The sequence below is a fragment of the Ranitomeya imitator genome, chromosome 1, assembly GCF_032444005.1.
Source record: "Ranitomeya imitator isolate aRanImi1 chromosome 1, aRanImi1.pri, whole genome shotgun sequence".
NCBI classification, from domain to species: Eukaryota; Metazoa; Chordata; class Amphibia; order Anura; family Dendrobatidae; genus Ranitomeya; species Ranitomeya imitator.
The window spans coordinates 333,546,000-333,559,606 of record NC_091282.1 but is presented as its reverse complement, the minus strand read 5'-3'; positions in this window follow the sequence as shown (position 1 = coordinate 333,559,606).

Below are 13,607 nucleotides of genomic sequence, written 5' to 3'. Positions count from 1 at the left end.
ACCAAATCCGCAAAGGATTGCTCAAGCAAGGTTAATCAATGGGAATCCAGAATTGAATTGGTGTGCACATGCTGTGGAAAACTGCCCTGATTTGCAGCGTTTTATTTCCGCAGCATGTCAATTCTTTTTGTGGATCTGCAACCATTGACTTAAATTGAGTCCGTCAAATCCGCAGGTGAAAAAAGGTTTGCTGATTTGCTGCCAAAAATGCTGCAAAAATGAAATGATGTCAGAAGGAGGAAGAGTGTGTGGGCGGGGAATATGTGTGAGCAGAGAATGTGTCTGTCTGTGGGTGTGTGTGCATCTGTCTGCGCGTGTGTATGTACCCAGGCGTCGTCTACTACTCCCATCCAGCTATGTCTGCTGTTACATACAGTTAGGGCCAGAAATATTTGGACAGTGACACAATTTTCGCGAGTTGGGCTCTGCATGCCACCACATTGGATTTGAAATGAAACCTCTACAACAGAATTCAAGTGCAGATTGTAACGTTTAATTTGAAGGGTTGAACAAAAATATCTGATAGAAAATGTAGGAATTGTACACATTTCTTTACAAACACTCCACATTTTAGGAGGTCAAAAGTAATTGGACAAATAAACATAACCCAAACAAAATATTTTTATTTTCAATATTTTGTTGCAAATCCTTTGGAGGCAATCACTGCCTTAAGTCTGGAACCCATGGACATCACCAAACGCTGGGTTTCCTCCTTCTTAATGCTTTGCCAGGCCTTTACAGCCGCAGACTTCAGGTCTTGCTTGTTTGTGGGTCTTTCCGTCTTAAGTCTGGATTTGAGCAAGTGAAATGCATGCTCAATTGGGTTTAGATCTGGAGATTGACTTGGCCATTGCAGAATGTTCCACTTTTTGGCACTCATGAACTCCTGGGTAGCTTTGGCTGTATGCTTGGGGTCATTGTCCATCTGTACTATGAAGCGCCGTCCAATCAACTTTGCAGCATTTGGCTGAATCTGGGCTGAAAGTATATCCCGGTACACTTCAGAATTCATCCGGCTACTCTTGTCTGCTCTTATGTCATCAATAAACACAAGTGACCCAGTGCCATTGAAAGCCATGCATGCCCATGCCATCACGTTGCCTCCACCATGTTTTACAGAGGATGTGGTGTGCCTTGGATCATGTGCCGTTCCCTTTCTTCTTCAAACTTTTTTCTTCCCATCATTCTGGTACAGGTTGATCTTTGTCTCATCTGTCCATAGAATACTTTTCCAGAACTGAGCTGGCTTCTTGAGGTGTTTTTCTGCAAATTTAACTCTGGCCTGTCTATTTTTGGTATTGATGAATGGTTTGCATCTAGATGTGAACCCTTTGTATTTACTGTCATGGAGTCTTCTCTTTACTGTTGACTTAGAGACAGATACACCTACTTCACTGAGAGTGTTCTGGACTTCAGTTGATGTTGTGAACGGGTTCTTCTTCACCAAATTAAGTATGCGGCGATCATCCACCACTGTTGTCATCCGTGGACGCCCAGGCCTTTTTGAGTTCCCAAGCTCACCAGTCAATTCCTTTTTTCTCAGAATGTACCCAACTGTTGATTTTGCTACTCCGAGCATGTCTGCTATCTCTCTGATGGATTTTTTCTTTTTTTTCAGCCTCAGGATGTTCTGCTTCACCTCAATTGAGAGTTCCTTTGACCGCATGTTGTCAGCTCACAGCAACAGCTTCCAAATGCAAAACCACACACCTGGAATCCACCCCTGACCTTTTAACTACTTCATTGATTACAGGTTAATGAGGGAGACGCCTTCAGAGTTAATTGCAGCCCTTAGAGTCCATTGTCCAATTACTTTTGGTCCCTTGAAAAAGAGGACGCTATGCATTACAGAGCTATGATTCCTAAACCCTTTCTCCGATTTGGATGTGGAAACTATCATATTGCAGCTGGGAGTGTGCACTTTCAGCCCATATTATATATATAATTGTATTTCTGAACATGTTTTTGTAAACAGCTAAAATAACAAAACTTGTGTCACTGTCCAAATATTTCTGGCCCTAACTGTATAACAGAGACAGCATTAGCTGATGATGGGAGAATAGTCTCACCATCCGGCACCTGTGTTCAATTGTAAAAAAAATAATAAAAACATTTGCATAATTAAATACTCACCGAACACCTAATCCCCGATGCCCTTGTCTCCTGCAAAAATAATAAACCAACATATACCCACCTGTCCGCCATAGTCCATTTAATACCGAGTGTCCCACGATGATCACGCGTGTAGAACAGTCACATCGGGAGATATGGCCGCTCGACTTGGCCTCTGGCAATACACTGACAGGAGGTAATCGCTCCCACAATGTATCACTCAGCTGCTGTGAGAGTTCACCGGAGTTCATCAGCTCCTGTGCTCTCACTTATGCCACCGCTGCATGGGAAAGTTATCACGCAGAGAGCTGTGAGCTAATATTAATAGTCTGGGAACCTTTATGGCTATTGGCTCCTTCCCAGAATATTAACATCTGCCCTCAGTCATCGCCTTTCCCTCTGCTGGTTACTAAAGTTATGCAGGAGCCCATGCAATTTTTTTTTTTAAATAAACAAATATTGCATTTCACACAGATTTCTGACAGTTGCTTTCTTGTTACAGCATATGTAGGTTAATTGTTAATACTCCTACATAGGTGTGACACCCCAGGAATCAGGTTGTCACAGTGGTATTCCCTGCCTCCCGGGGAGGGTGATGCCATGCCTGGAAGCGAGAAGGAATCCCCTTAGCAGGTAACACTAGCATGCAACAATTTACTGACTCCAGGCCAGAAGGGGGAGCTCTAGACCCGGTATCAAGGGGGTAGCTTCCCTATAAGTTCTGGTCTGGAGGAGGAGTTAGTCAGTCTGTGTGAGACAGTGAAGGGAGAGGAAGCACGTGAGAAACTGGGAGTGGAGCTGCGATTGAGCTCAACCCCAGGATTGAGCGCCAAAGAAACCGGACACGGGAGGTCCGAGGTTGTGTTGGAATTGTATGCCCACGTCTGAAACCAGAGAGCAGGAGATTGCAGGTCTCCTGGCCACAACAGACACCCGAAGGCACAGCAGCAGATTAGAGCCCGGAGTCACCATGAAAGAGGGACACCTGTAAAAAGTCTCGAGCTGCCTGCTATGCGGGTAGTGTTCCACCTGAGGGACAGATTGAGAGAGGGGCTTGAGGAAAGCTAATGCAACAAGAACCTAGAATTCAGCACAGAAAGGAAGGCTTCCAACCCCACCTGGCTAGGGGGATTCCGAATCGCTTCCAGGCTGTCTGGATTTCGAACATCACCTGTAACCTGTGCCCTGGACTGCAATTTCACCAGTAAAAAGTAAATGTTACGTAACTGCAACACAGAACTAGGATAGAAGGGGGAAAATTGACCCTGCACTGAGACTAGGCTGATACCCTACGATGGAGTGGGCGACCCATTCCTTACGAATAGACCCACCAACGATCCTAGGTTAATCTCAAGCGAAGACCTATAGATAAGGGGAGGAGGTCCCTAAAAGATCTAAAGACTGGGTATAAAAACAGGTCACCTCCTAATAGAAAATACAGAGAAGGCTGCAGAAACCAACAGAAAACAGAAACTAAGGATAGCAGAACCGGGGGTCCCAGAACTGCACAATATCAAGCACAGAAAGCTATCAAAGCACCTAGCCAGAACTCTAGCGGATTAACACTGTTGTCCAGCAAGGACTGGGAGGCAGGTGGTGGGTGATACAATCACCTGACCTAAGACAACTCTGCACCAGGGGAAAAAGATCAGCAGCCAGAAAACCACAACAAGATGGCGGATGGTCAAAAACAAAACAGATTCTAACAGTAAAGAGACTGCAAATCCTGTGTCCTCCAATTATTTCCTGCATCCCAACATCTACAATCCTTCATATACTGTCCTGGTAGCCCTGGGGCCTCCGCTCCACCTGTGGGGAGCAAAACCACCTAGCTGCATTACCATCGGCCCCAGCTAATCCCTTTAAGCAGCATCGACCATCCCTGGCCTAGTACCACAGGTGGAGTTACGAACATTATTACATTAGAATTTATTTCCCACTACACTTTATATCCTTTAATGGGATGCCCAGGGCCACTGACCAGGGCACTGCCGCCATGACGTCCCCTTTAAGAACTGTGCCAACCCACTACCGAGTATCCCACGGCCCTGGCGGGAGCTCCATAGGCTGGTGACTGTGTGTGTCTTTATTTAACCCCTTCGTGACGGAGCCAAATTTTTGAAATCTGACCAGTGTCACTTTATGTGGTAATAACTCTGGAATACTTCAACAAATCCCAGTGTTTTTGAGATTGTTTTTTCGAGACACATTATACTTTATGATAATGGTAAATTTAGGTCGATATGTTTTGTGTTTATTTATAAAAAATGTCAGTAATTAGAGAAAAATGTTAAAAAATTAGCAATTTTCAAACTTTGAATGATTATCCCTTTAATCCAGATAGTCATACCACAGCAAAACATTAATAAATAACATTTCCCACATGTCTCCTTTACATCAGCACCATTTGTAAAATGTTATTTTATTTTGTTAGCATTTTAGGAGGTTTAAAAATGTAGCAGTAATTTTTCATTTTTTCAAGGAAATTTACAAAATTTATTTTTTTACGGACATATCCATGTTTAAAGTGCGTTTACTGGTCTCATATATTGGGAAACCCCCAAATGTGATACCATTTTAAAAACAGCACCCCTAAACATATTGAAAACTGTAGTCAGGTAGTTTATTAACCCTTCAGGAGCTTTCCAGGAATTAATGCAAAGTGGCATGACAGAAATGAAAAAGTGTATTTTTACCACCTAAATGCCTCTAACTTCTGAACAGGTTACAACAGCCGTCAGACTCTAAGGCCGCTATTTGGTCATGAATTGCCATGGCAACATCAGGACCACAAAATGATGATCTGAGGGCACCGGTGGGGATAAAGAGGAAGCCCCCACACTCTGTTAACCATTTATAATGATGTAGTCACTATTGAAAGCAGCATCTAAGGGGTGAAACAGATTTGGACGGTGCAAACACTGATCGTGGCTGATGCAGCAAGTTGTCAGCTATAGTGTACAGCCGACAGCTGCTGGATTGTCACCTGTATGGGGAGGCTATTCTCTTATATCTCAGGTCAGTTAAAAGACGTATTGGCGGTCATTAAGGGGTTAATATAAATGAGGGTATCTGGCTGGAGAGGTTGAACAAGAAAATGACATCACAATTCTTTTTTTTTTATAATAATATATCTTTATTTATCTCCATGGATGTACAACAACGCATGAAAATCCGCATCAAAAACACGTGGAATTTCCACTGCGTTTTCTGCCAAGAGATGCAGAAACCACGCAGAAATTTCCAAAGCAAATCCGAAACGTGTGCACATAGCCTTATAATCTCTGGCTCTGATTGACAGAGTTCACTTGGCGCTGCCTGAATCCTGAGCTGCCCATGCACACTGACTATGCTGTGCGCGCACAGTACTGGGGCAAGTTCCCCTTCCATCATGTCCTCCTGTAATGGCACTCATGGCCGCCATCAGGGCATTACAGCCGTGACTGGCGTATGGGGCCCGGTGAGCAGAGGGGGACCGCATCGGGCCCCCTCTAACCTGCTCACCGGGACCCTACCGGCAGCCGTAGGCTGAACCGGGCCCTTAGCGGCGGCCGGCGCTACAGCTGTTTAACGCTACTGACGTGAGGGCCCGCGCCCGCACGTCAATAGTTAACAGCCGCCAGCCGCAGCGTGCAGGTCGCCGGCAAGTGCACGTGCAGCTGCGTGGAGAGAGCAGGAGCGCAGCAGGTAAGCACAACTTTTTTCTTTTTTATTGAGAGCGGCGATCCGGGGGGAAAGGGGCCCAGGGCAGTAAAGCTGGACACAGGGGGGGGGGGGGGGTCAGAAAGCTGGACACAGGGGGGGGAGGGTCAGAAAGCTGGACACGGGGGGGGGGGGCAGAAAGCTGGACACAGGGGGGGCAGAAAGCTGGACACAGGGGGGGGCAGAAAGCTGGACACAGGGGGGGGGCAGAAAGCTGGACACGGGGGGGGGGAAGGCTGGACACGGGGGGGCAGAAAGCTGGACACAGGGGGGGCAGAAAGCTGGACACGGGGGGGCAGAAAGCTGGACACAGGGGGGGCAGATGGCTGACACAGGGGGGGCAGTAAGCTGGACACGGGGGGCGCAGAAAGCTGGACACAGGGGGGGGGGCAGAAAGCTGGACACGGGGGGGGGCAGAAAGCTGGACACGGGGGGGCAGAAAGCTGGACACAGGGGGGGCAGAAAGCTGGACACAGGGGGGGGGCAGAAAGCTGGACACAGATGGGGCAGAGTGCTGGACACAGATGGGGCAGAGTGCTGGACACAGATGGGGCAGAGTGCTGGACACAGATGGGGCAGAGTACTGGACACAGATGGGGCAGAGTGCTGGACACAGATGGGGCGGAGTGCTGGACACAGATGGGGCAGAGTGCTGGACACAGATGGGGCAGAGTGCTGGACACAGATGAGGCAGGATTGGAAACAGATGGGGCAGAGTGCTGGACACAGATGGGGCAGGATTGGACACAGATGGGGCAGAGTGCTGGACACAGATGGGGCAGGATTGGACACAGATGGGGCAGAGTGCTGGACACAGATGGGGCAGGATTGAACACAGATGGGGCAGAGTGCTGGACACAAATGGGGCAGAGTGCTAGACACAGATGGGGCAGAGTGCTAGACACAGATGGGGCAGAGTGATGGACACAGATGGGGCAGAGTGCTGGACACAGATGGGGCAGAGTGCTGGACACAGATGGGGCAGAGTGCTGGACACAGATGGGGCAGGATTGGACACAGATGGGGCAGAGTGCTGGACACAGATGGGGCAGGATTGGACACAGATGGGGCAGAGTGCTGGACACAGATGGGGCAGGATTGGACACAGATGGGGCAGGATTGGACACAGATGGGGCAGAGTGCTGGACACAGATGGGGCAGAGTGCTGGACACAGATGGGGCAGCGTGCTGAACACAGAATGGGGCAGGATTGGAAACAGATGGGGCAGAATGGAGACAGATGGGGCAAAATTGGAGACAGATGGGGCAGGATGGATACGATGGAGACAGATGGGGCAGGATGGGGAGATCATATGGGGCAGAATGGATACTCATGAGGGCAGGATGGGAGAACATATGGCTGGAGCCTGGAATGAGACAAACGGGGGCTAGGATGGCGAATATTACCATAGAGGCTAATTAAGGGATATTATTATTGCAGTGATGTATTTATTTTATTTTTTGAGTATACTGTTTTAAATGGGGGGGCGGTCCTGTTACTGTGTAGAGTGATACTATGTTGCCTTCTTCATGTGGTGTAATGTAGAAGTTGGGAAAATTAAGTAATGTGTTCTACAAGCGGAACTCGAGATAACTGTTTTATTTCCTGCAGAGACGAGTCCTGGCTGGATGAAGTGATGGCAGTCTGTGCTGGATGAAAGATGAAGGACTTCACCTAGAGACGTCACTGGTGAGTCAGCGTTACCTATACACTGACACTATACACTGTATACTATATACAGAGGTCCTGTGTACAATGTCACCAGTGATCACTGTATTACCTATACATTATATACAGAGCTCCTGTGTGTAATGTCACCGGTGATCACTGTATTACCTGTACACAGACACTGCTTACTAATTACAGATCTCCTGTGCATAATGGCACTGATGGGGATAGTATTGTGGGTTTTTTTTTTTATTACTGATCAGTATTGTAGTATTCAGTCATTGGCGGTTATATGTGGTCTGGTCATGGTGTAGCGGTATTTGTTCCTTGTATTTTATATTATTCGATCACTGTGGTGGCAATATGTCATCTGGTCATAGTGCTGTGGTATTTATTCCTTGTATGTAGTATTATAGGTCATTTTAAAAATTGAAAAATAAATAAAAATATACCTAAATTGTATTGCATATTTTAACAAATATTTAATAGGTTACAGCAGAGTAGGGCCCGGCCAAAAGTGTCTACCGTGTTATGGTGGCGGCTTAAAAAATCTTTTGGCCAAAACAAAAGCTGCCGGCTATATGTGTGATCTGGTGATGGGAACTGTCAATGTGTGATAGGTGAGAAGTGGAGATTTTCCAAGAGAGAGCGGTGGGACTGTGGACAGTTCGTGGGGTGGAGCCTGGAGGCGGGGCTGGGGTGGAGCCTGGGCGGAGTTTCAAGGGGGCCCCGAAAATTTTGCCAGTATGGGGCCCCAAAATTTCTAGTGGCAGCCCTGATGGCACTGCCCCTTCTACAGCCAGAAGTGTAGTGAGCGACATCCGTTACGTGCTCCTCCAGTCTTCCATGCAGACCTTGTCTGTTCCACAGACAGCTTAGCCTTCGCGACATCGGAGGAGCACTGACACTGAAGCTGGACGTACACTGCGATCTCGCCAGCTTCACAGCGGTGCTTGCAAGCTCCAGTTTGTAATCATCCACTAATTACCTAGGAGCTTGTACGCCTCTGACCGATTGCAATAGTGGTCGGTAACTTAGGCAATGAACTGTAAACAATAGGATAAAAAAAATCCTCCATTATTGAGAACAGGAACAGATGATTTTTAATTAAAGGTAAATTGCACAGTTGCTTATCTATACAAGCACTTTGTAATTTTGCCAATTTATTAAGAATGGACAACCCCTCTAAAGGGTTAACTGACATCCTGATGTGGTTCTTCTGGAATACCTGGTGGTACATAAGCACCTGGGAAATTCTGGGTTGCCCAGATCCTGACTGTGGACATGGGTCCATCAGCCACAGTGTCTGTAACACACACGTGTATGGCAGGATGGCACATTACATATGCTGGCAGGCACATTATGTATGGCAGGTGGGCACACTATGTATGGCAGACGGGCACACTATGTATGACAGGGAGCACATTACCTATGGCAGACGGGCTCACTAGATATGACAGGGGGCACACTATGTATGACAGGGGGCACATTATGCATGACGGGGTGACATTACTTATGGCAGACGGGCACACTATGTATGGCAGACGGGCACACTATGTATGACAGGGGGGCACACTATGGCAGGGGGCACATTACTTATGACAGGCGGGCACACTATATATGGCAGGGGGCACACTATGTATGGCAGGGGGCACACTATGTAAGGCAGGCGGGCACACTATGTATGGCATGGGGGCACACTATGTATGGCAGGGGGGCACACTATGTATGACAGGGGGCCACTATGTATGGCAGGGGGCACACTATGTATGGCGCGGGGCACACTATATATGACAGGGGGCACACTATGTATGGCAGACCATCCAGGCACACTATGTATGGCAGGGGGCACACTATGACAGGGGGCACACTATGTATGGCAGGCGGGCACACTATGACAGCAGGCACACTGTGTATGACAGCAGCCACACTATGTATGACAGGGGCACACTATGTATGACAGGGGGCACACTATGTATGACAGGGGGCACACTATGTATGACAGGGGGTACACTATGTATGGCGGGAGCACACTATGTATGACAGGGGCACACTATGTATGACAGGGGGGCACACTATGTATGACAGGGGGCACACTATGTATGACAGGGGGCACACTATGTATGGCAGGGGGCACACTATGTATGGCAGGGGGCACACTATGTATGGCGGGAGCACACTATGTATGACAGGGGCACACTATGTATGACAGGGGGCACACTATGTATGACAGGGGGCACACTATGTATGACAGGGGGCACACTATGTATGGCAGGGGGTACACTATGTATGGCAGGGGGCACACTATGTATGGCAGGGGGCACACTATGTATGGCAAGGGGCACACTATGTATGGCGGGAGCACACTATGTATGGCAGGGGGCACACTATGTATGGCGGGAGCACACTATGTATGGCAGGGGGCACACTCTGTATGACGGGGGCACACTCTGTATGGCAGGGGGCACACTATGTATGGCAGGGGGCACACTATGTATGGCAGGGGGCACACTATGTATGGCAGGGGGCACACTATGTATGGCGGGAGCACACTATGTATGGCAGGGGGCACACTCTGTATGACGGGGGCACACTCTGTATGACGGGGGCACACTCTGTATGACGGGGCACACTATGTATGGCAGGGGGCACACTATGTATGGCAGGGGGCACACTATGTATGGCAGGGGGCACACTATGTATGGCGGGAGCACACTATGTATGGCAGGGGGCACACTATGTATGACGGGGGCACACTCTGTATGACGGGGGCACACTCTGTATGGCAGGGGGCACACTATGTATGGCAGGGGGCACACTATGTATGGCAGGGGGCACACTATGTATGGCGGGAGCACACTATGTATGGCAGGGGGCACACTCTGTATGACGGGGGCACACTCTGTATGGCGGGGGCACACTATGTATGGCAGGGGGCACACTATGTATGGCAGGGGGCACACTATGTATGGCAGGGGGCACACTATGTATGGCGGGAGCACACTATGTATGGCAGGGGGCACACTCTGTATGACGGGGGCACACTCTGTATGACGGGGGCACACTATGTATGGCGGGGGCACACTATGTATGGCAGGGGGCACACTATGTATGGCAGGGGGCACACTATGTATGGCAGGGGGCACACTATGTATGGCGGGAGCACACTATGTATGGCAGGGGGCACACTATGTATGGCAGGGGGCACACTATGTATGGCAGGGGGCACACTATGTATGGCAGGGGGCACACTATGTATGGCAGGGGGCACACTATGTATGGCGGGAGCACACTATGTATGGCAGGGGGCACACTCTGTATGACGGGGGCACACTCTGTATGACGGGGGCACACTATGTATGGCGGGGGCACACTATGTATGGCAGGGGGCACACTATGTATGGCAGGGGGCACACTATGTATGGCAGGGGGCACACTATGTATGGCAGGGGGCACACTATGTATGGCGGGAGCACACTATGTATGGCAGGGGGCACACTCTGTATGACGGGGGCACACTCTGTATGACGGGGGCACACTCTGTATGACGGGGGCACACTCTGTATGACGGGGGCACACTATGTATGGCAGGGGGCACACTATGTATGGCAGGGGGCACACTATGTATGGCAGGGGGCACACTATGTATGGCAGGGGACACACTATGTATGGCGGGAGCACACTATGTATGACGGGGGCACACTCTGTATGACGGGGGCACACTATGTATGGCAGGGGGCACACTATGTATGGCAGGGGGCACACTATGTATGGCAGGGGGCACACTATGTATGGCAGGGGGCACACTATGTATGGCAGGGGGCACACTATGTATGGCGGGAGCACACTATGTATGGCAGGGGGCACACTCTGTATGACGGGGGCACACTATGTATGGCAGGGGGCACACTATGTATGGCAGGGGGCACACTATGTATGGCGGGAGCACACTATGTATGGCAGGGGGCACACTCTGTATGGCAGGGGGCACACTCTGTATGACGGGGGCACACTATGTATGGCAGGGGGCACACTATGTATGGCAGGGGGCACACTATGTATGGCAGGGGGCACACTATGTATGGCAGGGGGCACACTATGTATGGCGGGAGCACACTATGTATGACAAGGGCACACTCTGTATGGCAGGGGGCACACTATGTATGGCGGGAGCACACTATGTATGGCAGGGGGCACACTATGTATGACAGGGGGCACACTATGTATGGCAGGGGGCACACTATGTATGGCGGGAGCACACTATGTATGGCAGGGAGCACACTCTGTGTGGCAGGGGGCACACTCTGTATGACGGGGGCACACTATGTATGGCAGGGGGCACACTATGTATGGCGGGAGCACACTATGTATGGCAGGGGGCACACTCTGTATGACGGGGGCACACTATGTATGGCAGGGGGCACACTATGTATGGCAGGGGGCACACTATGTATGGCGGGAGCACACTATGTATGGCAGGGGGCACACTATGTATGACGGGGGCACACTATGTATGGCAGGGGGCACACTATGTATGGCAGGGGGCACACTATGTATGGCAGGGGGCACACTATGTATGGCAGGGGGCACACTATGTATGGCGGGAGCACACTATGTATGGCAGGGGGCACACTCTGTATGACGGGGGCACACTATGTATGGCAGGGGGCACACTATGTATGGCAGGGGGCACACTATGTATGGCAGGGGGCACACTATGTATGGCGGGAGCACACTATGTATGGCAGGGGGCACACTCTGTATGACGGGGGCACACTATGTATGGCAGGGGGCACACTATGTATGGCAGGGGGCACACTCTGTATGACGGGGGCACACTATGTATGGCGGGAGCACACTATGTATGGCACGGGGCACACTCTGTATGACGGGGGCACACTATGTATGGCGGGAGCACACTATGTATGACAAGGGCACACTCTGTATGGCAGGGGGCACACTATGTATGGCGGGAGCACACTATGTATGACAAGGGCACACTCTGTATGGCAGGGGGCACACTATGTATGGCGGGAGCACACTATGTATGGCAGGGGGCACACTATGTATGACAGGGGGCACACTATGTATGGCAGGGGGCACACTATGTATGGCGGGAGCACACTATGTATGGCGGGAGCACACTATGTATGGCAGGGGGCACACTCTGTATGACGGGGGCACACTATGTATGGCAGGGGGCACACTATGTATGGCAGGGGGCACACTATGTATGGCGGGAGCACACTATGTATGGCAGGGGGCACACTCTGTATGACGGGGGCACACTATGTATGGCAGGGGGCACACTATGTATGGCAGGGGGCACACTATGTATGGCAGGGGGCACACTATGTATGGCAGGGGGCACACTATGTATGGCGGGAGCGCACTATGTATGGCAGGGGGCACACTCTGTATGACGGGGGCACACTATGTATGGCAGGGGGCACACTATGTATGGCAGGGGGCACACTATGTATGGCAGGGGGCACACTATGTATGGCGGGAGCACACTATGTATGGCAGGGGGCACACTCTGTATGACGGGGGCACACTATGTATGGCAGGGGGCACACTATGTATGGCAGGGGGCACACTCTGTATGACGGGGGCACACTATGTATGGCGGGAGCACACTATGTATGGCAGGGGGCACACTCTGTATGACGGGGGCACACTATGTATGGCAGGGGGCACACTCTGTATGGCAGGGGGCACACTCTGTATGACGGGGGCACACTATGTATGGCGGGAGCACACTATGTATGGCAGGGGGCACACTCTGTATGACGGGGGCACACTATGTATGGCAGGGGGCACACTATGTATGGCAGGGGGCACACTATGTATGACGGGGGCACACTATGTATGGCGGGAGCACACTATGTATGGCAGGGGGCACACTCTGTATGGCGGGAGCACACTATGTATGGCAGGGGGCACACTCTGTATGGCAGGGGGCACACTATGTATGGCAGGGGGCACACTATGTATGGCAGGGGGCACACTATGTATGACGGGGGCACACTATGTATGGCGGGAGCACACTATGTATGGCAGGGGGCACACTCTGTATGGCGGGAGCACACTATGTATGGCAGGGGGCACACTATGTATGGCA